This window comes from Papio anubis, chromosome 10, assembly GCF_008728515.1.
Source record: "Papio anubis isolate 15944 chromosome 10, Panubis1.0, whole genome shotgun sequence".
Taxonomy (NCBI): domain Eukaryota; kingdom Metazoa; phylum Chordata; class Mammalia; order Primates; family Cercopithecidae; genus Papio; species Papio anubis.
This window is the reverse complement of record NC_044985.1, coordinates 86,780,883-86,807,197: the sequence shown is the minus strand read 5'-3', so window position 1 is coordinate 86,807,197 and position 26,315 is coordinate 86,780,883. Positions and strand designations below refer to the sequence as shown.

Below are 26,315 nucleotides of genomic sequence, written 5' to 3'. Positions count from 1 at the left end.
CTGGATACAGTGACTCACACTTACAATCCCAACACTTTGGGAGGCTGAGATGGGAAGATTACTTGAGAACAGGAATTTGAGACCAGCATGGGAGTTCAAAACCAGCCTGAGATCCCATTTCTACAAGAAACTTAAAAAAAAAAATTAGCTGGGTATGGGGGGCACATGTCTGTAGTCATAACTATCTGGGAGGCTGAGGTGGGAGGATGGCTTGAGCCCAGGAGTTTGAGGCTGCAGTAAGCTGTGACTGTACCACTGCAATTCAGCCTGTGCAACAGAGTGAGACTCTGTCTCTAAAGTAAGTATTTTTGGTATTTTTAGGTATGTGAATGGTTTGATAATATTAATACTTATAGATAAAATTATTAGAATGTCTAGGATTTGTTTAAAAAATATCAAAGTCAGGCTGAGCGTGGTGACTCACACGTGTGTAATCCCAGCACTCTGTGAGGCAGAGGTGGGTGGATCACTGGAACCCAAGAGTTTGACACTAGCTTGGGCAACATAACAAGACCCTATTTCTACTAAAGATCAAAAAAATTAGCTGGACATGGTGGTGTGTGCCTGTAGTCCCAGCTTCTCAGCAAGCTGAAGCAGGAGCTCACTTGAGCCCAGGAGCTGTGATTGTGCCACTGCACTCCAGCCTGTGTGACAAAGTGAGACCTTGTCTCAAGAAAGTAAATAAATACCAAAGTCAGAGAAAGGGTACAATTGATAGAGAAATAAATAAAACAAGATTGGTCATACATTGATAATTGTACACCAGCTTCATTTACTGTTCTACTAATATATATACATAATATTTTATATAAATATTTATAAAATTTATATTTAAATATATGTAGAGTATGTATTTTAATATAATAATATGTATATTTATAAATAATTATATATAATTATATATTGCATACATATATTACATATATAATATATATATATTTTTTGAGACAAGGTCTCACTCTGGCCCCCAGGCTGGGGTGCAGTGGCGCAATCTCGGCTCACTGCAACCTCCACCTCCGCAGTTCAAGCGATTCTCCCACCTCAGCTTCTCAAGTAACTGGGACTACTGAAGCATACCACCATGCCCAGCTAATTTTTGTATTGTTTGGTAGAGATGGGGTTTCACCATGTTGGCCAGGCTGGTGTCAAACTCCTGACCTCAAGTGATCTGCCCACCTCGGCCTCCCAAAGTGCTGGGATTACAGACGTGAGCCACCGTGCCCAGCCTACTCCTGTATATTTTTGAAATTTCCCTTTAAAAACTTTTAGGCCAGGTGCAGTGGCTCATGCCTGTAATTCTAGCACTTTGGGAGGCCGAGGCAGGTGGACTGCTTGATCCCAGGAGTTCCAGACTAGCCCGGGCAACATGTTGAAACCTTGTCTCAACACACAAAAAATTAGCCAGGTGTGGTGGCCCTCACCTGCAGTCCCAGGTAATCAGAGGGCTGAGGTGGGAGGATCGCTTGATCCTGGGAGGTCAGGACTGCAGTCAGCTGTGATCATGGCACTACACTCCAGCCTAGGTGACAAAGCAAGACCCTGTCTCAAAAAACAATCAAATAGCAACAAGAAAAACCAACTTTAAAAAAATGGATAGAATTTAGGGCCAAACTGACAAATGTATTATCATAGTGCAAGATCTCATGATAATTATCTCAGCCAAGTTAAGGAAACAGAACAAGCTCGAATTACTGGACATATTTAAAATTCATTCCAAACAATTAAAGAACATATGTTCCTCTCAAATTCACATGGAACAGCAAATACTAGATCTGAACCATAAAGAACATATCATGTATCAAAACTTGTGACATACAGCTAATATAAAATTTCAAGGGAAATTTACAGCCTTTAAACTAAGCTTGTCCAACCTGTGGCCTGTGGTGTGGCTAAGGATGGCTTAAAATGCAGCCCAACACAAATTTGTAAACTTTCTTAAAACATTATGAGATTTTTTTTTTTTGCAATTTTAAAAAAACTCATCAGCTAACATTAGTGTATTTTATGTGTGGCCCAAGACAATTCATCTTTTTCCAATGTGGCCCAGGGAGGTCAAAAGATTGGACACTCCTGCTTTACACCCTCATATTAGAAAAGAAAGCTGTGTCCCCTGTTTGTACAGTGGTGTGTAAATTAAAAAAAAAAAAAAAAGAAAAAAGAAAAAAGAAAAGAAAATAAGACTGTGGTCAAAGGATACAAAATTTCAATTAGGAGGAATAAGTTCATAGTGACTACAGTTAATAGCAACATATTGTAGTCAGGTTACATCAGCAAGATGGCCCACTAGAAGTCCCTAGCATTCATCTCCCTCACAAAGACAATCAAAATAATGAATAAACAACTACATTTTAACAAAAATAAATGAGGGAGAGCATTGATGAGCACAGAAACTCAGGATGGCCACATAGAGAATGGAAGGAAGCATCCGGCCTCCACCACCCAATTCCCCAACTGGGAAGAGCTAGGAACCAAGAAGAACTCCCTGCAGCAAGGAGGGAAGCAAGAGGATTCCAGTAACCAACCCTACTAATAGACCTCACCACTGAGGTTCCCTGCAGTCTTCACAGACACCAAGCCCAGCTGAGGAAGCTCTCTGGAGTCCACACTGCTGTGCTGCCCCATCAGAAGAAATCGACACTGTGTCCCAAGCACTGTAGTTTATGTAGCTACTGTGCTATGTCATCTTGGAATCAGAACTATGGCTGGAGTGTGTCTTGCTCCGGGGCTGAGCAGCCACAGTTCCCCTTTATCCCTGAGACTAAGCCAAGACTGAACCACCCTAGCAGTGGTCCAACATCCCCAAGTTGAGCTCTGAACAGCTGTTATACCCTCGTACAGGGGTAGGGGGAAGCAGAGATGGAGCCACCCCGCCTACCCCTCCTATCACCCCCTCAGGCCAGAGCTGAAGCAGTATCCTGCCTCCCAGGGAAACAGTACCTTAGCTGCTCAGAGCAGTCATGCCTCTCCAGTGCATAAGGTGAAGCAACTACCCACATTCCAGGAAATGATGCCTGGGCCTCCTGGAACGGTCATGCCCCCCAGGCTTAAGCTGAAGCAGCACATGGGGCCCTGGAGAACTGGTGCTGTGGCCAAGTTGAGCAGCTGCCCATCCCAGGGCTGAGCTGACATAGTATCCTGTGTCCTAGGGAAACAGAGCAGTGGTTGAGCTGAGACACTCTGCCCTACAGACCAAACTCCTCTAGTAGTCATCCTCCCTAGAGCTGGACTAGCCCCCTAGAGTCAGCTGCTAAGACACCCTTCTGCATAGGGAGTGCAGTCATTGCTATGCTGTTCCCTACACCCCCAGGGCCTAAACAACAGCTGTACTCCACCTTTCTGGGGCACTTGCTGCTGCTGCTGCTGCTGCTGCAACTGGCCTCACAGAGTCTGAGATACTGCCAAGTTCCACCATCCCAGGGACTATAGTTACTACTAAATGGTGCTTCATCCCCCAGGGACTTGAGTTACCACCGAGCCCTGCTGGCGCATGTTCCCAAACTGGAGCTGTACCCTGCTCCCAAACCTCCAGGGTACCCTCTACATTCTCTTTAGGGTTGCGCCAGTTCTGTGCCCTGCCCCTCAGAGGTAGAATCACAGCTACAACTTGGCTCCCTGGGCCTGAGCTGCTAGAGGGTATCTGAGAGTCACAGATCCTAGCTCTGTGGTCTATCTACATCCAACTCTGCCACAGAGTGCTAACCTGTACCCCAAAACTCAGGTGCCATAATAGGTTTGTGAAACCCTGATATGGTCTGGATCTGTGTCCCCACCCAAATCTAACATTCAATTGTAATCCCCAATGTTGGAGGTGGGGTCTGGTGGGAGGTGATTGGATCATGGTGCGGGTTTCTCATGGTTTAACATCATCTGCCCAGAGCTCTCTTTGAGATAGTGAGATCTGGTTTAAAAGTGTGTGGCACTTCCCCACTCTTTCTCTTCCTCCTGCTCCTGCCATGTGAAATGCTGGTTCCCTCTTTGCCTTCCACCATGATTGGAAGCTTCCTGAGGCCTCCCCAGAAGAAGAAACCACAAGGCTTCCTGTACAGCCTGCAGAACCATGAACCAATTAAACCTCTTTTCTTTATAAATTACCCAGTCTTAAGTATTTGTTTATATCAGTGCAAGAACAGACTAATACAGACCCTGTGCCCTAGCACCAGTACCTAGAACCCAGCGCTACTGTAGCTACTTGTAGACTGTGTCAGACCTCACACCTTGGTTAAGTCTTCCCTTTGGGGAGAAAATTAGGATAGGAGTACTCCAAAAGCCTTTGACACCAAGGACATCAACAACCTATGCTGCCGCTGTCACTGCCACAAACTTCTACAGACTAGGTCACTGAGCACCCAGTTACTGCTGACGTTGAATGCAGCTGAAGAAGCTGCATGGAAACTATACCACTGCACCTATCCACAAACAGACACTACACCCTTCCTGACTGGCACGATAAAACCCAACTGCAGGTGAGAGTCTTTCTCTACAAAGTTACTCTAGAAAGTTTAGAAAAGGCAATTGTTCCACCAAATACACAGATATTGACACAGAAACACAAGGAAGTATGACGCTACCAAAGAACATAATACAGCTGACCCTCGAACAACACAGGAATTGGGGTACCAACTGTTCACATGGTCAAAGATGAGTGTATAACTTTTGACTCCCCAAAGGCTTAACTACTAATATCTTACTATTGGCTGGAAGTCTTACCAATAACATAAACAGTCAATTAACATATAGTTTTATATTATATGTATTATATATGTATTATATGTACAGTATTATACACTGTATTCTTATAATAAAGTTAGTTAAATAAAAGTTTATTAAGAAAGTCATGGACAGGCACAGTGGCTCATGCCTGTAATCCCAGGATTTTGGGAGGCCGAGGCAGGCGGATCACCTAAGGTCGAGAGTTTGAGACCAGCCTGGCCAACATGGAGAAACCCCGTCTCTACTAAAAATATGAAATTAGCCAGGCATGGTGGCACACGCCTGTAATCCCAGCTACTCAGGAAGCTGAGGCAGGAGAATCGCTTGAATCCAGGGGGCGGAGGTTACGGTGAGCCGAGATTACACCATTGCACTCCAGTCTGGGCAACAAGAGTGAAACTCCGTCGCGAAAAAAAAAAAAAAAAAAAAAAAGAAAAGAAAAGAAAGTAAGTCATAAGGAAGAGAAAATGTATTTACTATTCATTAACGGGAAGTGGATCATCATAAAGGTATTCATCCTCATCATCTAAATGTAAGATGAATAGGCTAAGGGAGAGGAAGAAGAGGAGGGGTTGGTCCCATTGTCTCAGGGGTGGTAGAGGCTGAAGAAAATCGGAGTACAGGACCTGTGCAGTTTAAACCTGTGTTGATCAAGGGACAATCAGTAACAAATTCCAATGATATCTAGTAACAAATTCCAAGGGAATCTAGTAACAAATTCCAATGATAAGAAAGTCAACGAGTTGCCAAAAATTTTTTAAATGATCTTAAACTTAACAAGAAACAAGAAAATACAAATAGATAATTCAATGAAATCAGGAAAACAACTCACAATATGAACAAGAAATTCAACAAAGAGATATAAATAATAAAAAGAACAAAACAAAAATCCTGCTGCTAAAGAACTCAATGAATGAAATAAATACAACAGAGACCTTCAACAGCAGACTTGATCAAGCAGAGACAATTTCTGAACTTGGACATAGGTCATTTGAAATTACCCAGAGAGAGAAAAGAAGGAAATAACAATGAAAATGAACAAAGAAAGTCTATAAGAATTATGGGATACCATTAAATACTGTAAAACACTGAATGAGGCCAGGTGTGGTGGCTCAGGCCTGTAATCCCAGCACTTTGGAAAGCTGAGACAGGCGGATGACTTGGGGTCAGGAGGTGAAACCAGCCTGCCCAACATGGTAAAACTCTGTGTCCACTAAAAATACAAAAATTAGGCAGGCATGGTGATGCACAACTATAATCCCAGCTATTCAGGAGGCTAAGGCATGAGAATCGCTTGAGCCCAGGAGGCAGAGGTTGGAATGAGCCGAGATTGAGCCACTGCACTCCAGCCTGGGTGACAGATTGAGTCCCTGTCTCAAAACAAAACAAAACCCCACACACATTGAATGAAATAAATTGGAGAACACACACAAAAAATGGAAAGACATCACATTTATGGGTTGGAATAATTAATATTGTGAAAATGACCATGCTACCAAAGGCGATCTACAGATTCACTGCAATCCTTATAAAAATACCAATGAGCTGGGTACAATGGCACACACCTATGGTCCCAGCTACTCAGGAGGCTGAGGCAGGAGGATTGCTTGAGCCCAGGAGTCCAAGGCCAGTCTGGGCAATGCAGCAAGACCCTATCTCTTAAAACACAAAACATCAACAACAACAAAAAACCCCTGAAATCCCAATGATAGTCTTCACAGAAATAGAAAAAAAAAAAAAAACAAAAACCAACCTTAAAATTTGTATGGAACCACAAAAGACCTTGACTAGCCAAAGCAATCCTAAGCAAAAAGAACAAAGCTGGAAGCATCACACTATCTGGCTTCAAAATATATTACAAAGCTATATAACCAAAACATCACAGTACTGGCATAAAAACAGACACACCAATGGTAGAGAATAGAAAACAAAACAAAACGAAAAATCTACGCACTTACAGCCAACTGATTTTCAACACAGGCACCAAGAATATTCACTGGGGAAGAGACAGTCTCTTTGATAAAAGGTCCGGGGAAAACTGGATATCTGTATGTAGTAAAATGAAAGTAGACCCCTAGCTCTCACCATATATAAAAACCAACTAAAAATGGATTAAAGACTTAAATGTTGAGACCTGGAACTATAAAACTACCAGAAGAAAACACAGGAGTAACACTTCAGGACATTGGTCTAGGCAAAGATTTTATGGCTAAGACCTCAAAAGCAAAAATACACAAATGGATTTGTATCAAACTAAAAAGCTTTTGTACAGCAAACTAAACAAGCAACACAGTGAAGAGACAACCTGCAGAGTGGAAGAAAATATTTGCAAACTATTCAACAAGGGATTAATAAATAAATAATTTCATTTAAAAATGGACAAATGAGCTGAACAGATATCTCTCAAAAGAAGATATACAGGTCAGGCATGGTGGCTCACACCTGTAATCCTCGCATTTTGGGAAGCTGAGGCTGGAGGATTGCCTGAGGCCAGGAGTTTGATACCAGCCTAGACAACATGGTGAAACCTGTCTCTACAAAAACACAAAAAAATTAACCGGGGGTGGTGGCATGGACCTGTGGTCCTAGCTGCTCACACCTAAGCCTGGGAGACTGAGGATGCAGTGAGCCGAGATTGAGCCGCTGCACTCCAGCCTGGGCAATAGAACGAGACTCTGTCTCACGAAGAAGACATACGAACGGTCAACAGGTATATATATTTTTTAAAAATATCTAAGAATCAGGTAAATACAAATCAAAATCACAATGAGCTATCATCTCACCTCGGTTAGAATTGCTATTATCAAAAAGAAAAAATGACAAATGCTGGCAAGGATTTGGAGAAAAGGGAACTCATACATTGTTGGTGTAAATTAGTATAGCCATATGAAAAACAGTATAGAGATTACTCAAAAAAACTAAAAATAGACTACCATATGATCCAGCAATTCCACTAATGGGTAAATATTCAAAGGAAAGGAAATCAGTAAGTCAAGGAGAAAGCTACACTCCCATGTTTATTACATCATTATCCCACAATGGTCAAGATAGGGAATCAACCTAAGTGTCCATAAACAGATAAACTGATAAAGAAAATGTGGTATATATACACAGTACAATACTATTTAGCTATAAAAAAGAATGAAATTCTGTCATTCACAGCAACACAGATGGGCTTAGAGGACATTATGTTCGAGAAATAAGCCAGGCACAGAAAGACAAATACTGCGTGTTCTCACTCATGTGGAAAGTTAAAAGGTTGATTTCATAGAAGTAGGGAGTAGAATAGTGGTTACTAGAGGTGGGGAAGGGTAGGGGAGGGAAGGGAACAGCCAAACATTGGTTAATGGAAGGGCACCTTGTCAATGAAGGGGGCACACTTGTTGAGGGTCCTGATCTGCAATTTCTCCTAAGCGCATACAGCCTGGATGTTGGTGTGCACATTCAGCTTAAGGGGACTCGGGAGGCTCTGGGTCATTGTGGCACCTGTGATGCTCCCCCATACCACCAGCCCTGGCATAGCTTTCCCTGAGACCCATGCCAGTGTCCAGGCGCCCTTGGAAGCTGCTGCTATTGCCCATCCAGGAGAAGCTCTAGGAGTTGATGCAGACACTCGGCCCACTCTTGTATAAGCAGCTGCCAAGGGCCTAGGGACCAGAGGTGGATACCTTGTAGGACTTCTGGGTTACCCTGATAGATATGGTGGAGGACAGAGTGGAGGCAAGCAGGCTGAACTGGACAGATTTGAGACGGAGCTGAGAAGCTATTTCTAGGTGGGAGTCAATTGCTTTTTGACAAATATATCGATATATCAAGAGAAAAAGGACACTTTTTAACTAATGATGCTAAAACAACTAAATAGCCATATGTAAAACAATAAACCTTGACCCTTATCTCACACCAGATAGAAAATCAACTTGAAATGGATCACAGACTATCAAATGATAAAACTTCTAGAAGAAAACACAGGAGAAAAATCTTTGTACCCTTGGACTTGGCAATGACATATTAAACATGAAACAAACAGCACAAAATATAAAAGAAAAAAATCTACAAATTGGACTTCGTCAAAATTTAAAATGTGTTCTCATTACAGATGGGAAAAAATATTTGCAAAACATATACCTGACAAAGGCCTTATATCCAAACTCTAAAAAACTTTTACAACTCAATAAGACAACTCAACTAAAAAAGTTGGCAAGATGTTTGAAGATACAGCTTCACTAAAGAAGATATATAGCTAGCAAGTAAGCACACAAAAAGACAATCAGCATTAGTCATTAGGGAAACAAAAATTAAAATCACATTAGATTTAAGTCATTAATCCATCTTGAGTCGATTTTCATATAAGGTGAAAGATGAGGATCCAGTTTCATTCTCCTACATGTGGCTAGTCAATTATCCCAGCACTATCTGTTGAATAGGGTGTCATTTCACCACTTGAAGGTTTTGTTTGCTTTGTCAAAAATCAGCTGGCTGTACGTATTTGGCTTTACTTCTGGGTTCTCTATTCTGTTCCACTGGTCTATACACCTATTTTTATACCAGTACCATACCGTTTTGGTGAGTACAGCCTTATAGTATAGTTTGAAATCAGGTAATGTAATGCCTCCAGGTTTGTTCTTTTTGCTTTGCCTTGCTTTGGCTATGCAGGCTCTTTTTTTAGTTCCATATGAATTTTAGGATTTTTTTTTTCTAATTCTATGAAGAATGATGGTGGTATTCTGATGGGAATTGCATTGAATTTCTAAACAGCTTTTGGCAGTATGGTCATTTTCACAATACTGATTCTACCCATCCATGAACATGGGATATGTTTCCATTTGTATATGTTGTCTATGATTTCTTTCAACAGTGTTTTGTAGTTCTCCTTGCAGAGGTGTTTTACCTCCTTGGTTAGGTATATTCCTAAGTATTCTACTTTTTTTGCAGCTATTGTAACAGGGGTTGAGTTCTTGATTTCATTCTCAGCTTGGCTGCTGTTGGTGTAAAGGAGAGCTACTATACAAAATTAACTATGTACATTAATTTTGTATCTGGAAACTTTGCTGAATTCTTTATTTTTTGTTTTTTGAGATGGAGTTTCACTCTTTTGCCCAGGCTGGAGTGCAACGGCCATGATCTCGGCTCATGGCAACCTCTGCCTCCCAGGTTCAAGTGATTCTCCTGCCTCAGCCTCCTGAGTAGCTGGGATTACAGGCATGCACCACCACACCTGGCTAATTTTGTATTTTTAGAGAGACGGGGTTTCACCATGTTGGTCAGGTTGGTCTTGAACTCCTGACCTCAGGTGATCTGCCCACCTCAGTCTCCCAAAGTGCTGGGATTACAGGCGTGAGCCACCTCACCTGGCCTTCTTTGCTGAATTCTTTGATCAGTCCTAGGAGCTTTCTGGAGGAGTCTTTAGGGTTTTCTTGGTAAACAATCATATCATCTGCAAACAGTGACAGTTTGACTTCCTCTTTACCAACTGGGATGCTCTTTTATTTCTTTTTTCTTTTTTGAGACAGAGTCTCACTCTGTCACCCAGGCTGGAGTGCAGTGGTACAAACTTAATCTCAGCTCACTGCAATTTTCACCCACTGGGTTCAAGTGATTCTCTGCCTCAGCCTCCCAAGTAGCTAGGATTACAGGAGCCTGTCACCACAACCAGCTAATTTTTTTGTAATATTAGAAGAGACGAGGTTTCGACATATTGACCAGGCTTGTCTCGAACTCTGGACCTGAGGTGATCCACCCACCCTAGCTTCCCAAAGTGCTGGGATTATAGGCGTGAGCCACAGCAACTAGCCTAGATGCTCTTTCTTTCTTTCTCTTGTCTGACTGCTCTGGCTAGTAGGACATCCAGTACTATGTTAAAGATGAGTGGTGAGAGTGGGTATCCTTTTCTTGTTCCAGGCCAGGTATGGCAGCTCACGCCTGTAATCCCATCACTTTGGCAGGCTGGGGCAGGCAGGTTACTTGAGTCCAGGAGTTCAAGACCAACCTGAGTGACATAGTGAGACCCCCCCCCCCCCCAATCTCTACAAAAAATTTTTTAAAAATTAGCTGGTTGTGGTGGCATGCGTCTGTGCCAGCTACTCAGGAAGCTGAGGTGAGGGGATTGCCTGAGTCCAGGAGGTTGAGGCTGCAGTGAGCCATGATCATGACAGGGCAAGACTCTGTCTCAAAAGATTAAAAATTTCTTAAGGGCTGGGAGTGGTGGCTAATCCATGTAATCCTAGCACTTTGGGAAGCCAAGGTGGAGAATGGCTTGAAGCAAGAGTTTGAGATCAGCCTGGGCAATATAATGAGATTCTGTCTCTATTTAAAAAAAAAAAAAAAATCAGCCATGCATGGTGGTGTGTGCCTATAGTCCCTATAGCTTCTTGGGAAGCTGAGGTTGAGCTTGGTTCCCAACCAATCCCAAGCTGAGGATTGGTTGAGCTCAGGAGTTTGAGGCTACAGTGAGCCATAATCCTGCCACTGCACTCCAGCCTAGGTGACAGAGTGAGACCCCATCTCAGGAAAAAAACAATTTTAAGTTTTATTGTTTATGTCATTAAAACAAATATATGTTAATGTAGCAACATCAGAAAGTTAAAGTCACTTATAATTTCACAGAAATCACTGCCATTAACATTTCTGCATATTCTTCCAGACTTTTTCTAAGCATATGTATTTATAAGCAGATATTCATTCAATAAATGAATTATTACTCCACACCTACGTGACAAATACTGTTTCATGTGCTGGAGATACAAGGATGATCAAGACACTTAAAGTCTCTATGTATAAAATTTATATTCTGTGTGTTTTATAACTATATCTGAATTTTTAAAATCAGGTTTATTTCATGATATCACAGAGGAAGTGAACATTTTAAGTGAACTCATGTTTGCTAATTAACCAACACAATTATGGAAAATGCAAAAGAAACTGACCTGAATATAGAGATTTAATTTAATATAAAGCTGTCTGATGGCAAGGTAATAGAAATTTCTTCAATGTACTGAGGTGTTCACATAGATCTAAAATTTTCTGGAATTAAAGAATTTTGGGCCGGGTGCAATGGCTTACTCTTGTAATCCCAGCACTTTGGAAGGCCGAGGCAGGCGGATCACAAGGTCAGGAGGTCGAGACCATCGTCGCTAACATGGTGTAACCCTGTCTCCACCAAAAATACAAAAAATGAGCCAGGCACGGTGGCATGCACTGGTAGTCCCAGCTACTTGGGAAGCTGAGGCGGGAGAATAGCTTGAACCTGGGAGATGGAAGTTGCAGTGAGCCGAGATCACGCCACTGCACTCCAGCCTGGACGACAGAGCGAGATTAAAAAAAAAAAAAAAGAACTTTGGAAAATTCAGCTTAGATCACTAATACGTAACAAAATTATACTTTTCTACTGATACTATAAAAGAGTAGGACATACGAAATTTCAAATCTCAATTAAATAAAACAGGAGTTTCATGAACTTAGTTCAAAGTAGAGGTATTCAGACTAAATGAAAAGTGTATTGGACAGAATGAAGCTGGTGACATTATTTGCCACTGTACATTTCCCTAATATTCAAAACAATCAAAGGCCCTCGAAGAATTCTAGGACATTTTTGTAGCAACAAAGATACACTTTCAGGAGACAGCTCTAGATTTATCTAAATGAGAATAAATTTTTGTGACTATATTTACAGTATAAACCTCAGAAAGCATCTGTGTCAAAATGGGGAACAGACCACTGGATTCTACTTGAGGTTGGAAAGTGAGAGGAGGATGAGGATCAAGAAACTACCTATTAAGTACTATGCTCATTATCTGAGTGACAAAATAATCGGTACATCACACTCCCACAACATGCAATTTACCCGTGTACCAAACCTGCACGCATACTCCCTGAACTTAAAAGCTGGAAAGAAAAAACAAGAAAGAAAGAAAGTGTCCTGTATAATGAGACGTATGTCCTATCAGCATGAATATTTAACTGTTAAAAAGAAAAAGTAATCAAGCTTACTGTGAATTAAAGCCAATAAAATACATAATTTAAATAGGTAAATTTCTATAAAAGAAACTGAATCAATAATTGATAACCTTCAAAAATAGAAAGCAATAGGCCCAGATGTTTTACTGGTAAATTTTACCAAACATTTAAAGAAGAAATATGCCAATGCTCTATAACATCTTAAAGAAAACAGAAGCAGAAGGAACATTTCCTGACTCATCCTACAAGACCAGTATTACCCTAATACCAAAACCAGATAAAGATTTTTTTTTCTTTTCTTTTTCTTTTTCTTTTTTTTTGAGACAGAGTTTTGTCTCGTTTTGTCTTGCACAGGCTGAAGTGCAGTGGCGCAATCTTAGCTCACTGCAGCCTCTGCCTCCCGAGTTCAAGCGATTCTCTCTTCTCAGACTCCCGAGTAGCTGGGATTACAGGCGCACACCACAACACCTGGCTAATTTTGTATTTTCAGTAGAGATGGGGTTTTAACATGTTGGCTAGGCTGGTCTTGAACTCCTGACTTCAGGTGATCCACCTGCCTAGGCCTCCCAAAGTGCTGGGATTACAAGCATGAGCTACCACACCTGGCAAGATATTTTTAAAAAGGAAAACTATAGAATAATATCTCCTATGACATAAATATAAAAATCTTCAATAAAATATTAGCAAGTCAATTCTACAAATGTACCAAAAAATCATACACTACAACCAAATAGGATTTATTACAGGTACACAGGGTTCGTTCAATATGTGAAAATAAATTAATGTAATCCATCACATAAAAAGGCATTAGAATTACATTAGGCATCACATCAACAGAAATTGTATGATCATATCAACAGACACAGAAAAAGCAGGCCAGGCCTGGTGGCTCACACTTGTAATCCCAACACTTGGGGAGGCTGAGGTGGGATCACTTGAGGCCACGAGTTAGAGACTAGCCTGGGCAGTACAGTAAGACTCAGCCTCTATTTATTTAATTAAAAAAAAAAAAGGAAAAGGCATTTGATGAAATCCAACACCAATCATGATAAAAACTCTCAACAAACTAGGTAAAGGGGTGACTGTTAATTTGATAAAGCACAACTAAAAAAAAAAAACCTACAGCTAGCATCATACTTAATGGTGAAAAACTAGATACTTTTCCCCTAAGATTGGGAACAATGTGAAGGTGGCCCCTCTCATCACTCCTATTCAACATAGTATTGAAAGTCCTAGTAAGGCCGGGCGCAGTGGCTCAAGCCTGTAATCCCAGCACTTTGGGAGGCCGAGACAGGCGGATCACAAGGTCAGGAGATCGAGACCATCCTGGCTAATACGGTGAAACCCCATCTCTACTAAAAAATACAAAAAACTAGCCGGGCGAGGTGGCGGGCGCCTGTAGTCCCAGCTACTCGGGAGGCTGAGGCAGGAGAACGGCGTAAACCCGGGAGGCGAAGCTTGCAGTGAGCTGAGATCCGGCCACTGCACTCTAGCCTGGGGGACACAACGAGACTCCGTCTCAAAAAAAAAAAAAAAAAAAAAAAAGAAAGTCCTAGTAAAGCAATAAAACAAAAAAATAAAAATAAGAATAAAAGATATACAGACTGGGAAGAAGATATAAAACTGTCTTTATATGCAGATGACATAACTGTCTTTGTACAAAATCCCAAAGGACAAAAACAAAACAAAACAAAACCAAAAACTTCCTGGAACTAATAAACAATTCTACCAAGGTATCAAAGTTGCAGGATAAAAGGTTCATAAACAAAAGTCAATCACTTTCCTGTATCCCAGCAATGAATGATTAGAGTTTGAAATTTAAAAGCATAATACCAGCCAGGCCCGGGGGCTCATGCCTGAAATTCCAGCATTTTGGGAGGCCAAGGTGGACAGATTACTTGAGCCAAGGAGTTTGAGACCAGCTTGGGCAACATGGCAAAACCCTGTCTCTACTAAAAATACAAAAATTAGCTGGGTGTGGTGGCATATGCATGTAGTCCCAGCTACTTGGGAGGCTGAGGTGGGAGGATTGCTTGAGCCCAGGAGGTGGAGGTTGTAGTGAGGTGAGATCACATCACTGCACTCCAGCCTGGGTGACAGAGTGAGACCCCATCTCAAAAAAACAAAACAAGACAAAACCCAGCACTATTTATGTTAGCACCAGAGAGAGAAAGAGAGAAAGAGAGAGAGAGAGAGAGAGAGATACTTAGATATGAATCTAATAAAATAAGCAAAGGAAACATATGAGGAAAACTATAAAATTCTGATGAAAAATATCAAATATCTAAATAAATGGAGAGAGAGTCCATGTTCATAGACCAGGAGGCTCAATATTTTTAAGACGTCAATTTTTCCCAACTTGATCTATACATTCAATAAAATCCCAAACAAAATACAGCAAGTCAGTCCAGGCTGGGTGACAGAGCAAGACTTTGTCTCTAAAAATGGGAAAAAGAAAACAGCAAGTTATATTGTGCATATCAAAAAACTGATTTAAAGTTTATGTGAAAAGGCAAAAGACCTAAGTGAATAACCAGTACAATACTGAAGAACAAAGTTGGAGAACTGATGCAACCCAATTTCAAGACCTGACTTACTGTAAACCTATGATAATCTATTCAAGACAACATGATACTGGCGGGGCATGGTGGCTCATGCCTGTAATCTCACAACTTTGGAAGGCTGAGGCAGGTGGATCACCTGAGGTCAGGATTTTGAGACCAGCCTGGTCAACATGGTGAAACTCTATCTCTACTAAAAATACAAAAATTAGCTGGGTGTGGTTGTGCACGCCTATAGTCCCAGATACTTGGGAGGCTGAGGCATGAGAACTGCTTGAACCCAGGATGCAGAGGTTGCAGTGAGCCAAGATCACGTCACTGCACTCCAGCCTGGACAACAGTGTAAGACTCCGTCTCAAAGAAAAAAAAAAAAGATAACATGATACTGTCAAAACAAAAACAAACAAACAAAAGAACCGGCCAATAGATTAAAAGAATAGAATAAAGAGACTAGGTATAGATCTGCACAGTCAACTGATCTTTAACAAAAGAATAAAAGCAATTCAGTGGAGAAAGGATAGTCTTTTCAACAAATGGTGCTGGAATAATGGACATCTACATGCAAAAAAATGAACGTACACACAAACCTTACACCCTTAAAAAATTAACTGAAAAAGAATCATATAGGCCAGGCGCGGTGGCTCACGCCTGTAATCCCAGCACTTTGGGAGGCTGAGGCAGGCGGATCACAAGGTCAGGAGATCGAGACCGTCCTGGCTAACACGTGAAGCCCTATCTCTACTAAAATACAAGAAAAAATTAGCCAGGCATGGTGGCAGGAGCCTGTAGTCCCACCTACTCGGGAGGCTGAGGCAGGAGAATGGCGTGAACCTGGGAGGCGTAGCTTGCAGTGAGCCAAGATTGCGCCATTGCAGTCCAGCCTGAGACAGAGCAAGACTCCGTCTCAAAAAAAAAAAAAAAAAAAAAGAATCATATAACTAAATGTAAAACACAAACTATACAATTCCTAGAAGATAACAGAGGAGAAAACATAGATGATTTTGGGTATGGCAATGACTTTTTAAATACAACACTAATTTTAATGAAGTCCAGTTTATTATTTCTTTCATGGATCATGCCTTTAACACTGTATTTTTAAAACTTCTGCTCTCAGCTCGGCGCGGAGGCTCTTGCCTGTAATCCCAGCACTTTGGGAGGCCGAGGCAGGTGGATTACCTGAAGTCAGGAGTTCGAGACCAACCTGGTCACAATGGTGAAACCCTGTCTCTACTAAAAATACAAAAAGTAGCTGGGCGTGGTGGCGCACACCTGTAATCCTAGCTACTCGGGAGGCTGAGGCAGGAGAATCAGTTGAACCCAGGAGATGGAGGTTGCAGTGAGCCGAGATTGCACCACTGCACTCCAGCCTGGGCAACAATAGTGAAACTCTGTCTCAAAAAATAAAAATAAAAAACTTCTGCTCTCTGGAAAAGACAATGTCAAATAAATGAGAAGATGAACTACAAACTGGGAGAAAATATTTGCAAAATACATTCCGATAAAGGCTTTGTATCCCAAATATAAAAATAACGTTTTTTGGGTTTTTTTTTGAGATGGAGTCTTGCTGTGTTGCCCAGGCTGGAGTGAAGAGGCAGGATCTTGGCTCACTGTAACCTCCACCTCCTGGGTTCAAGTAATTCTCCTGGCTCAGCCTCCTGAGTAGCTGGAATTACAGGTGTGCGCCACCATGCCCAGCTAATTTTTTTTTTTTTTTTGTATTTTTAGTAGAGATGGGGTTTCACCATGTTGGTCAGGCTGGTCTCCAACTCCTGATCTCGCAATCCACCTGCCTCGGCCTCCCAAAGTGCTGGAATTACAGGCGTGAGCCATTGAGCCCAGCCATACAAAGAACTTTTAAAACTCAACAATAAGAACCCAGTTTTAAAAATGTTGAAAAGATACACTTCACCAAAGAAGGCAAAGATGGTAAATGAACATATGAAAACATGCTCAACATCATATGTCATAGGAGAATTGCAAATGAAATGAAAACTTAGGTATCACAAACACCTATTAGAATACCTAAAATAAAACAACTGATGATATCAAATGCTGACAAGGATGCAGGACAGCAGGAACTCTCATTTGTTGTTGCTGGGAATGGAAAATGGTATAGCCACTTTAGGAGATAGTTTGGCAGTTTCTTACAAAGCTAAAACATAGGCTTACCTAGAGAGTGCACTACTACGTATTTACCCAATGGAGCTGGAAATTTATATCCCACAAAAATCTGTACATAAGGCCAAAGCAGGAGGATTGCCTGAGTTCAAGAACAGACTGGGCAACCCACACAAAGAAAAAAACAAATTCCAGTTATCTAACTGATATAATCAAAACTTCTCTGGGCTTAGTGTGAGATTCTAAATATACTTTTCTCTATACTGTCTTTGAAAAACATCGCTTTTTCTATACTGTCTTTGAAAAACATTGAAAAAATTTTTTTGTACTATCTTTGAAAAACATTGAAAAACTTTTACATTTTTAGATGACTAAAAAGCTCTATTTCAATATTATTGTCTAACTTTTAAAATCCACGAACATCTCATAAATATACTAGACAAAGAGCATGGGAGCTAGATACAGTGGCTCACGCCTGTAATTCAGGTGGTTTGGGAGGCCAAGGCAGGAAGATCACTTGAGGGGAGGAGTTCATGACCAGCTTGGGCAACAAGACAAGACTGTGTCTCTACAAAAACCAAAAAAATTTAGCCAGGTGTGATGTCTTGTGCCTGCAGTCCTAGCTACTTACTCAGAGGGCTGAGGTGAGAGGATCACTTGAGCCCAGGAGTTCAAAGCTGCAGTGAGCTCTGATCACATCACTGCACTCCAGCCTGGGTGACAGAGTAAGACCCTCTCAAAACAAAACAAAAGAACATGGGATCGGCTGGGCGCAGTGGCTCACGCCTGTAATCCCAACACTTTGGGAGGCTGAGGTGAGCGGATCACGAGATCAGGAGATCGAAACCATCCTGGCTAACACGGTGAAACCCCGTCTCTACTAAAAATACAAAAAAAAAAAAAAAAATTAGCCAGGTGTGGTGGTGGGCACCTGTAATCCCAGCTACTTGGGAGGTTAAGGCAGGAGAATGGCGTGAACCTGGGAGGCGGAGCTTGCAGTGAGCCAAGATTGCGCCACTGCAATCCAGCCCGGCGACAGAGCGAGACTCCATCTCAAAAAATATAATAATAATACTAAGATTTTTTGTTTCTAAGAGCTGATTATCCTGACTTTTAAAATTCATTTAACTATTATTGATTGAGTGACTTCCAATGTGCACTGAACAGAAATACAAAAGAACTCTATTAAAACAGGAAACTTTTTACAAAGTTAAATTCAACTGCAAATAAGGTCCTACTGAGGGGCTCATTAAAAATAAAATACCTATTAGGAATATAACTTTAAAAAAATTTATCTTTTTTCTTGCTTTTTTCCTATTACGAATACAATTTACTATTCTAAAATAAATTGTCAAGAATACGATATAAATACAGTTTTTCTTTTTTCTTTCTTTTTTTTTTTTTTTTTTTGAGACGGAGTTTCACTCGTTGCCCAGGCTGGAGTGCAATGGCGCCATCTTGGCTCACTGCAACCTCCACCTCTCAGGTTCAAGCAATTCTCCTGCCTCAGCCTCCTGAGTAGCCGGGATTACAGGCAGGTGCCACCACGCCTGGCTAATTTTGTATTTTTAGTAGAGACGGAGTTTCTCCGTGTTGGTCAGGCTGGTCCTGAACTCCTGACCTCAAGTGATCCACCTACCTTGAACTCCCATAGTGCTGAGATTATGGGTGTGAGGCACTGTACCCAAAATTTTTTTTCTGAGACAGAGTCTCGCTCCGTCGCCCAGGCTGGAGTACAGTGGCACGATCTTGGCTCGCTGCAACTTTCGCCTCCCAGGTTCAAGTGATTGTTGTGCCTCAGCCATCTGAGTAGGTGGGATTACAGGCATGCGCCACCATGCCCAGCTAATTTTTTTAATTTTTAGTACAGAACGGGTTTCACCATGTTGGCCAGGGTGGTCTGGAATTTCTGGCCTTGAGTGATCTGCTCGCCTTAGCTTCCCAAAGTGCTGGGATTACAGGTGTGAGCCACTATATCTGGCTTAATTTTCTAAAATAAACTGAATATTCACTGTCTAAACATGATGACATCAAGATTTAAAAAAATTTCTTAATATTTCTGAGAGCTCTTTGACTTTTAAAATATAAGCACTATTATGATAGATCAATTAAGATTATGAATTTAATTGTCATAGTTACAAAATAAAATGTATTGAATTTCAACTATCCTAAATAATTATTAGCTAGAATCATCAACAATCACTCTACTATTCTGTGATATAGGACCTATTATTATCACCATTTTATAGAAAAAGATGAGGTTCATTGCTCAAAATTATAAGGTTATCATTTATTGAGCATTTACCATAGTAAGGTACTACGCTAAGAGTTTTACCTATATCATTTTATTCAACCCTTTCAATGACGCTGTGATTCAGTTGCTTGTTCCAATGTACATATAGGATAGGTGAATAAGTAACTTTCCCAAGATTACAAATATGCCAAGTGGCTAAGCAAGAACTCAAACCTACATGTGTTTATTTCAAAGCCTGTACTCTATTATTACAATAGCAACTTTTTTCAGGCAATAAACAAAGCTCCCTTCTGCCTTTATTAGTCAAAAATCCATAGCTTTAAATCTTTTTCTGGATAGGTTAACAAATTAAACATGTTAAAAGAAATTATTTGTTCCTTTTTGTTTGCAACTTTTGCTGGTTGAAATTTAATTAGAAGCAGTATCCTAACATACAAAAAGCTCTATCTCTGACACCATCCAAAAACTAGAGCTGTAACTATGCAGGCATTGTAGCCACTGAAAAAACATTAGGTAGAACAGATTGAGAAGTGGAGTTTAGGAAGAAATTGTAAAAAGTGCCAATAGCTTAAGGGTAAGAATTCTAAATATTCCCAGTTTCCTGACAGGTACTCTGATCCCGCTGCAAGTTACCCTTTACTAGCCTAAATTTTTTTTTTTTTACTTTATTTACTTTTGCTCACTCACTCTGAAATTTCATCAGTAAAATTTTCATTGACATCAATAAGCCCTTTTTCTTAAAAAGAAAAAAACTCTGGAGAGAACATCAGCTATTAACAAATTTGTATAAATTTATGTAAGGATAGATGTCTTCCTTTAAAACGAGTTTAAAAGAGCTACCCTGAGGGAGTGAAAAGTTTTACTTGGAGGTGAGAAAGCAAGTACAGGTGAGACTCAAAGAACTTAGAGGGATCCAGTGGGCCTGCACAGAATGCTGCAGTGAAGACTGAGGGAAGTGTGACTGCCTTAGGTAAGTACACTAGTTAAGGGGTGGTGAGTATGTTGACAGAGAAAGACTGCCAAACACAAACCACCTACTGCAGAATTTTGCCCATATTGGGATTTTGCCAATGGAATAAAAATAACTATATTTTCTACTGCCTTCTGGGAATGAAAATCTATGGGTTATAGAAGCTTTTTGTGGTTACACTGAGAAAATATTAAAATAGTTTCTATACAGAAAAGTGGGTTTTAATATGACAATTGACCTAAGCTATTGTTGAAATGGAGATTAAAAGTACATTTTTAAGTTACAGACACACTTTAAAAAAATAATTTGGATGCAGTAAAAAGTATTATTCTTCCTTCCTCCTTTCTTCCATCAATTTGCTTTATCTTCTTCAATCCGGACAACTGCAGAGTGACTTAAAACAGCTGATTTTCCCAGCTATCCTGAATGCCAGTACATGCTATAAATTTTTATCCCTAACTGCCAATTAACTCCGTCAAAGTAAACTTTTTTGTTTGTTTGTTTGTTTGAGACAGAGTCTTGCTCTGTCGCCCAAGCTGGACTGCAGTGGCACAATCTCAGCTCACTGCAAGCTCCACCTCCCGGGTTCACGCCATTCTCCTGCCTCAGCCTCCAGAGTAGCTGGGACTACAGGTGCCCGCCACCATGCTGGGCTAATTTTTTTTGTATGAGGGTTTCACGCTGTTAGCCAGGATGGTCTCGATCTCCTGACCTCGTGATCTGCCCGCCTCAGCCTCCCAAAGTGCTGGGATTACAGGCGTGAGCCACCATGACCGGCCCTGTCAAAGTAAAGTTTTTAAGAATGAAGATATTAATATTAAATAACCAGGTATAAAATGTTCTTTCCGAAGATGGCCGAATAGGAACAGCTCCAGCTTCCAGCTCATAGCACGAGCAACACAGAAGATGGGTGATTTCTGCATTTTCAACTGAGGTACTGGGTTCTTCTCACTGGGGAGTGCCAGACCATCAGTGCTGGTCAGCTGGTACAGCCCGACCAGCGAGAGCTGAAGCAGGGCGAGGCATCGCCTCACCTGGGAAGTGCAAGGGGGAAGGGAATCCCTTTTCCCAGCCAAGGGAAACTGAGACACACAACACCTGGAAAATCAGGTAACTCCCACCCTAATACTGCACTTTACCAAGGGTCTTAGCAAATGGCACACCAGGAGATTATATCCCACACCTGGCCCAGAGGGTCCCAGGACCATGGAGCCTCCCTCATTGCTAGGACAGCAGTCTGAGATCTAACTGCAAGGCAGCAGCAAGGTTGGGGGAGGGGCGCCCGCCATTGTTGAGGCATAAGTAGATAAACAAAGCCACCAGGAAGCTTGAACTGGGTGGAGCCCACTGCAGCTCAACGAGGCCTGCCTGTCTCTGTAGACTCCACCTCTGGGGACAGGGCATAGCTAAACAAAAAGCAGCAGAAACCTCGGCAGAGGTAAATGACCCTGTCTGACAGCTTTGAAGAGAGCAGTGGGTTTCCCAGCACGGAGGCTGAGATCTGAGAATGGACAGACTGCATGCTTAAGTGGGTCCCTGACCCCTGAGTAGCCTAACTGGGAGACATACCCCACTAGGTGCAGACTGACACCTCACACCTCACACAGCTGGGCACATCTCTGAAACGAAGTTTCCAGAGCAAGAATCAGACAGCAACACTCACTGTTCAGCAATATTGTATCTTCTGCAGCCTCCACTGCTGATACCCAGGCAAACAGCATCTGGAGTGGTCCTCAAGCAAACTCCAACAGACCTGCAGCTGAGGGTCCTGACTGTTAGAAGGAAAACCAACAAACAGAAAGGACACCTACACCAAAACCCCATGAGTACATCACCATCATCAAAGACCAAAGGAAGATAAAACCACAAAGATGGGGAAAAAGCAGGGTAGAAAAGCTGGAAATTCAAAAAATCAGAGTGCATCTCTCCCTCCAAAGGAATTCAGTTCATCACCAGCAATTGATCAAAGTTGGAAGGAGAATGACTTTGACGAGTTGAGAGAAGAAGGCTTCGGTCAATCAAACTTCTCAGAGGTAAAGGAGGAACTACGTACCCAGCGCAAAGAAACCAAAAATCTTGAAAAAAGAATGGAAGAATGGATAACTAGAATAATCAATGCAGAGAAGTCCTTAAAAGAACTGATAGAGATAAAAACCATGACACGAGAATTACGTGACAAATGCACAAGCTTCAGTAACTGACTCGATCAACTGGAAGAAAGACTATCAATGATTGAAGATCAAATGAATGAAATCAAGTGAGAAGAGAAGTGTAAAGAAAAAAGAGGAAAAAGAAATGAACAAAGCCTTCAACAAATATGGGATTATGTGAAAAGACGAAATCTACGTCTGATCGGTGTGCCTGAAAGTGACGGGGAAAATGGAACCACCTTGGAAAACACGCTTCAGGATATCATCCAGGAGAACTTCCCCAATCTAGTAAGGCAGGCCAACATTCAAATTCAGGAAATACAGAGAACACTACAAAGATACTCCTCGAGAAGAGCAACTCCAAGACACATAATTGTCAGATTCATCAAAGTTGAAATGAAGGAAAAAATATTAAGGGCAGCCAGAGAGGAAGGTCGGGTTACACACAAAGGGAAGCCCATCAGACTAACAAGAGATCTCTCGGCAGAAACTCCACAAGCCAGAAGAGAGTGGGGGCCAATATTCAACATTCTTAAAAGACTTTTCAACCCAGAATTTCATATCCAGCCAAATTAAGTTTCATCAGTGAAGGAGAAATAAAATCCTTTACAGACAAGCAAATGCTGAGAGATTTTGTCACCACCAGGCCTGCCCTACAAGAGACCCTGAAGGAAGCACTAAACATGGAAAAGAACAACTGGTACCAGCCACTACCAAAACATGCCAAAATGTAAAGACCATCGATGCTAGGAAGAAACAACATCAACTAACGAGCAAAATAACCAGCTAATATCATAATGACAGGATCAAGTTCACACATAACAATATTAACCTTAAATGTAAATGGACTAAATGATCCAATTAAAAGACAAAGACTGGCAAATTGGATAAAGAGTCAAGACCCATCAGTTTACTGTATTCAGGAGACCCATCTCACATGCAGAGACACACACAGGCTCAAAACAAAGGGATGGAGGAAGATCTACCAAGCAAATGGAAAACAAAAAAAAGCAGGGGTTGCAATCCTAGTCTCTGATAAAACAGACTTTAAACCATCAAAGATCAAAAGAGACAAAGAAGGCCATTACATAATGGTAAAGGGATCAATTCAACAGGAAGAGCTAACTATCCTAAATATATATGCAGCCAATACAGGAGCACCCAGATTCATAAAGCAAGTCCTTAGAGACTTACAAAGAGACTTAGACTCCCATACAATAATAATGGGAGACTTCAACACCCCACTGTCAACATTAGACAGATCAACGAGATAGAAAGTTAACAAGCATATCCAGGAATTGAACTCAACTCTGCACCAAGCAGACCTAATAGACATCTACAGAACTCTCCACCCCAAATCAACAGAATCTACATTCTTCTCAGCACCACATTGCACTTATTCCAAAATTGACCACATAGTTGGAAGTAAAGCACTCCTCAGCAAATGTAAAAGAACAGAGATTATAACAAACCATCTCTCAGACCACAGTGCAATCAAACTAGAACTCAGGACTAAGAAACTCAATCAAAACCGCTCAACTACATGGAAACTGAACAACCTGCTCCTGAATGACTACTGGGTACGTAACAAAATGAAGGCAGAAATCAAGATGTTCTTTGAAACCAATGAGAACAAAGACACAACATACCAGAATCTCTGGGACACATTTAAAGCAGTGTGTAGAGGGAAATTTATAGCACTAAATGCCCACAAGAGAAAGCAGGAAAGATCTAAAATTGATACCCTAACATCACAATTAAAAGAACTAGAGAAGTAAGAGCAAACACATTCAAAAGCTAGCAGAAGGCAAGAAACAACTAAGATCAGAGCAGAACTGAAGGAGATACAGACACAAAAAACCCTCCAAAAAAATCAATGAATCCAGGAGCTGATTTTTTGAAAGATCAACAAAATTGATGGACTGCTAGCAAGACTAATAAAGAAGAAAAGAGAGAAGAATCAAATAGATGCAATAAAAAATGATAAAGGGGATATCACCACCGACCCCACAGAAATACAAACTACCATCAGAGAATACTATAAATACCTCTACGCAAATAAACTAGAAAACCTAGAAGAAATGGATAATTTCCTGGACACTTACACTCTCCCAAGACTAAACCAGGAAGAAGTTGAATCCCTGAATAGACCAATAGCAGGCTCTGAAACTGAGGCAATAATTAAGAGCCTACCAACCAAAAAAAGTCCAGGACCAGACGGATTCACAGCCGAATTCTACCAGAGGTACAAGGAGGAGCTGGTACCATTCCTTCTGAAACTATTCCAATCAATAGAAAAAGAGGGAATCCTCTCTAACTTATTTTAGGAGGCCAACATCATCCTGATACCAAAGCCTGGCAGAGACACAACAAAAAAAGAGAATTTTAGACCAATATCCCTGATGAACATTGATGCAAAAATTCTCAATAAAATATTGTCAAACCGAATCCAGCAGCATATCAAAAAGCTTATCCACCACAATCAAGTGGGCTTCATCCCTGGGATGCAAGGCTGGTTCAACATACGCAAATCAATAAACGTAATCCAGCATATAAGCAGAACCAAAGACAAAAACCACATGATTATCTCAATACATGTAGAAAAGGCCTTTGACAAAATTCAACAGCCCTTCATGCTAAAAACTCTCAATAAATTCGGTATTGATGGAACGTATGTCAAAACAATAAGAGCAATTCATGACAAACCCACAGCCAATATCACACTGAACAGGCAAAAACTGGAAGCATTCCCTTTGAAAACTGGCACAAGACAGGGATGCCCTCTCTCACCACTCCTATTCAACATAGTGTTGGACGTTCTGGCTAGGGCAATCAGGCAAGAGAAAGAAATAAAGAGTATTCACTTAGGAAAAGAAGAAGTCAAATTGTCCCTGTTTGCAGATGACATGATTGTATATTTAGAAAACCCTCATTGTCTCAGCCCAAAATCTCCTTAAGCTGATAAGAAACTTCAGCAAAGTCTCAGGATACAAAAACAATGGGCAAAAATCACAAGCATGCTTATACACCAGTAACAGACAAACAGAGAGCCAAATCAGGAATGAACTCCCATTCACAATAGCTTCAAAGAGAATAAAATACCTAGGAATCCAACTTACAAGGGATGTAAAGGACCTCTTCAGGGAGAACTACAAACCACTGCTCAGTAAAATAAAAGAGGGCACAAACAAATGGAAGAACATTCCATGCTCATGGACAGGAAGAATCAATATTGTGAAAATGGCCATACTGCCCAAGGTAATTTATAGATTCAATGCCATCCCCATCAAGCTACCAATGACTTTCTTCAAAGAATTGGAAAAAACTGCTTTAAAATTCATATGGAACCAAAAAAGACCCCGCAATGCCAAGACAATCCTAAGTCAAAAGAACAAAGCTGGAGGCATCACGCTACCTGACTTCAAACTATACCACAAGGCTACGGTAACCAAAACAGCATGGTACTGGTGCCAAAACAGAGATATAGACCAATGGAACGAACAGAACCCTCAGAAATAACACCACACATCTACAGCCATCTGATCTTTGACAAACCTGACAAAAATAAGAAATGGGGAAAGGATTCCCTAGTTAATAAA

The 26,315-nt window shown here is 41.1% G+C and overlaps 1 protein-coding gene across 9 annotated transcripts in view; it reads right to left on the bottom strand.

The window, feature by feature from the left end:
- Window positions 1–26,315, bottom strand: part of CARF (calcium responsive transcription factor) — an 86,553-nt gene that overhangs the window by 53,396 nt on the left and 6,842 nt on the right. Inside the window, exon 3 of one of the 9 annotated variants that reach the window (XM_031651457.1) lies at window positions 2,938–3,142. The exons of the other annotated variants lie outside the window; for them this stretch is intronic. The gene's annotated coding sequence lies outside the window, so the exon portion shown is untranslated. The remainder of the gene's footprint in view (window positions 1–2,937; window positions 3,143–26,315) is intronic. 9 annotated transcript variants of the gene reach the window in all.